Below are 4,063 nucleotides of genomic sequence, written 5' to 3' on the forward strand. Positions count from 1 at the left end.
TAACTTTTCAAACAAAAAGAGGGGAAATGGAGTAAGAAAAAGAACCAAAAGCCAATGCAAAAGGAAAATAAAAAATTAAAGGTAAGATGAATAAAAAGCTCAAGATATGACAATGATTATAATCAGTATAATCAATCAAATTCTTCAGTTAAATGACAAAGATTGTCAGACTAAAATCCTGGGCGTTTAAAAGAAAAACTCAAAACCTAAAGACACAGATGAGCAGTTGAATAAACGTATTGAATGGGACAAATACAAACCAAAATAAGACTACAGTAGCCATGTAAATGCCAAACCCAGATTTTGAGGTGTAAACCATTATCAGGTATAAAGGAGGACGTTATATAATAGTAAAAGTTTCCATTCACCAAGAAAGATATCAAGTGAACAAATGAGTAAATTGCCATGAGTTGACTTGCATCTTCCAGTGATTGGGAAAACGCATCCACAAATAGGAAGCAGGGCTGTCCAAACCAGGGGGGAAACTCACGTGTTGTTTAGGATGCATCACCGTGCTAAGAGCATGTGATCATTCTTTACCACCTTCCTCAAGTGGAAAGACCTCCTCAAGCTCAACATGGCTTCATTTCCCCAAGCTGCTGGCCAGGTAGTCTGCTGCTGCTATTTTCTGCAGTTTCTCAAGTGCCATCACTTATGTTCCCAACTGCTTAACAAATCTCAGTGGTTCCTTGCTTTTCCAGCCCCAAGTCAGAAATCTAAAGGAACCCAAATGTTCTATGCCAAATAACTGTTTTTTATTTTCCTTCATCCCCAAGCTTTACTATATGATGTCACGAGTCAGAATCTCAGATTCTTTCTTCATTCTTTAATTCTATCAAGACTTTAGCACACTTCCTAGGTGCTGGGCACTGTCTTAGCTACACAGGAAAAGCTCCTTGATAGTTCCCAGTCTGACTGTCAGAAGCTAGCCTAAAAGACTGCTCCTATTACATCCTGGGAGGTGAGGTGTGTATTATCATACTGCCAAACTGCTGAGCAATCCTGCAACAGTGGAAGCTAAAACTTCTCCCAGCTTCAAGCATGAAGGTAGAGGTAGCCCTTAATGAACAAAGATCCTTTCCTAAAATTTTCAAGAGGGTAATTACAAACATGTCAATCATTATTTCATTTATCCATTCTGATGTTTAAAAACCTTAATTATTGCAACAAGAATTCATGTTCATCACAGAAAAATTAGAACAAAAGATTAATAAAATTATAAACTAATTCTGCAACTTAAGGATGATTACTGGGAACACTTTGGTGCACTGCTTTTTTTTCATACACACATGAATAATTGTACCCATTCATTTCCATTATATGAATGCAAATAAACGATAAAGATCCTTGGATACCATCGAAGTCACGCATTAAGCAGCTCCCATTTTACAATCTTTGCTGTTCATGAAATTAACTACATTTTTCATTAAAATGTTACATTATTGGTCGGGCATGGTGGCTTACACCTGTAATCTCAGCACTTTGGGAGGCCAAGCTTGGGGGGGGTCACGAGATCAGGAGACCAAGACCATCCTGGCTAACACGGTGAAACCCATCCCTACTAAAAGTACAAAAAAATAGCTCAGCATGATGGCACGTGCCTGTAGTCCCAGCTGCTTGGGAGGCTGAGGCAGGAGAATTGCTTGAACCGGGGAAGCAGAGGTTGCAGTGAGCTGAGGTTGTGCCACATGCCCACAGCTCAGACCAATACTCCGTCTCAAAAAAGCAAAAACAGAAGCAGCAGCTTCTCCGCTCCGTCTGGAATCTCTCCCTGGTTCAGCCTGCCTGCCTCCACTCCTGCCTCCATCATGTCCATCAGGGTGACCCAGCAGTCCTACAGGGTGTCCACCTCTGGCCCCGGGGCCTTCGGCAGCCGCTCCTTCACGAGTGGGCCCAGTGCCCGCTCGAGCTCCTCGAGCTTCTCCCGAGTGAGCAGCACTGGCTTCCGCGGTGGCCTGGGTGCAGGCTCTGCTGCGGCCAGTGGCATAGGCACGGGAGGCATCACCGCCGTCACCATCAACCAGAGCCTGCTGAACCCCATTAAGCTGGACGTGGACCCCAACATCCAGGCCGTGCGTACCCAGGAAAAGGAGCAGATCAAGACCCTCAACAACAAGTTTGCCTCCTTCATTGACAATGTGCGGTTCCTGGAGCAGCAGAACAAGATGCTGGAGACCAAGTGGAGCCTCCTGCAGCAGCAGAAAATGGCTCGGAGCAACATGGACATGTTTGAGAGCTACATCAACAACCTGAGGCGGCAGCTGGAGACTCTGGGCCAGGAGAAGCTGAAGCTGGAGGCAGAGCTTGGCAACAGGCAGGGGCTGGTGGAGGACTTCAAGAACAAGTATGAGGAAGAGATCAATAAGCGTACAGAGATGGAGAATGAATTTGTCCTCATCAAGAAGGATGTGGATGAAGCTGCCATGAACAAGGTGGAGCTGGAGTCTCGCCTGGAAGGGCTGACTGACGAGATCCACTTCCTCAGGCTGCTGTATGAAGAGGAGATCCGGGAGCTGCAGTCCCAGATCTTGGACACGTCTGTGGTGCTGTCCATGGACAACAGCCGCTCCCTGGACATGGACAGCATCATCGCTGAGGTCAAGGCGCAGTACGAGGAGATCGCCAACCACAGCCGGGCTGAGGCGGAGAGCATGTACCAGATCAAGTATGAGGAGCTGCAGATGCAGGCTGGGAAGCATGGGGATGACCTGTAGCGTACAAAGACTGAGATCTCCGAGATGAACCGGAACATCAGCCGGCTCCAGGCCGAGATTTAGGGTCTCAAAGGCCAGAGGGCTTCCCTGGAGGCCGCCATTATGGATGCTGAGCATCGCGGGCAGCAGGCACTCAAGGATGCTCGTGCCAAGCAGCAGCAGCTGGAGGAAGCCCTGCAGAAGGCCAAGCAGGACATGGCACAGCAGCTGCGTGACTACCAGGAGCTGATGAACGTCAAACTGGCCCTGGACATCGAGATCGCCACCTACTGCAAGCTACTGGAGGGCAAGGAGAGCCGGCTGGAGTCTGGGATGCAGAACATGAGTATCCGCACGAAGACCACCAGCGGCTGTGCAGGTGTTCTGAGCTCTGCCTATGGGGGGCTCACAAGCCCCGGCCTCAGCTACGGCCTGGGCTCCAGCTTTGGCTCTGGCGCGTGCTCCACCTTCAGCCGCACCAGCTCCACCAGGGCCGTGGTTGTGAAGAAGATTGAGACCCGCGATGGGAGGCTGGTGTCCGAGTCCTCTGACGTCCTGCCCAAGTGAACAGCTGCAACAGCCCCTCCCAGCCTGCCCCTCCTGAGGCTGCCCCAGAGCCCAGGAGGGAGGTTGCTGTACAGGGGAGCACAGGGAATGGGAGACCCACCGACGCTCAGCCCTAGCCCTCAGCCCACCCGCGGGGAGCTTACTGCCTGGGGAACCCCCTTGCCCATGCCTCCAGCTGCAAAACAATTCAATTGGCTTTTTTTTTTTTTTTTTTTTTTGGTCCAAAATAAAATCTCAGCTAGCTCAGGGGAAAAAAAAAAAAAAAATCAACAAAAAAAGTTACATAATCAACAACACACTAAATAGTAGGAGAAATACTTTCAAATAATTCTCCCCAAAAGAAAAGAAACTCTAGTTACTAGTTTATCAATTACTATACAACAAATTGCCTCACCACCCCTAGACATCACAAAACAAACCACTGAAAATGGCGTTACCTCTCAAAAGGAGATGTATTTGCATACCTGAACACCTCATTAAAATTCTCCTCTCTTTCTCTCTTTCTAGTGACAAGAACACTAAACATGAGATCTATCCCCTTACATTTTTCAGTGTACAATGCAGCATTGATAACTATGGGCACAATGTTGTACAGCTGCTCTCTAGTACCTACTCGTTTTGCATGACTGAAACTTTATGCCCTCTAACAGCTCCCAGGTTTCCCCTCTCACCAGACCTGGTAACCACCATTCTACTGTTTCGATGAGTTTCACTGTTTTAGATCCCTTATGTGAATGGAATCCCATATCACATGTATTTATCCTTTTGCTACTGTTTTACTTTGCTTAGCATAATATCTTGTA

At 47.5% G+C, this 4,063-nt stretch overlaps 1 pseudogene; it reads left to right on the plus strand.

The window, feature by feature from the left end:
• The first annotated feature begins 1,751 nt into the window (after window positions 1-1,751).
• On the plus strand, window positions 1,752-3,260 carry LOC116559595 (annotated as a pseudogene).
• Window positions 3,261-4,063: the final 803 nt, after the last annotated feature.

Source organism: Sapajus apella, unplaced genomic scaffold, assembly GCF_009761245.1.
Source record: "Sapajus apella isolate SASKATOON/1434 unplaced genomic scaffold, GSC_monkey_1.0 scaffold23, whole genome shotgun sequence".
In the NCBI taxonomy this organism is placed as follows: Eukaryota; Metazoa; Chordata; class Mammalia; order Primates; family Cebidae; genus Sapajus; species Sapajus apella.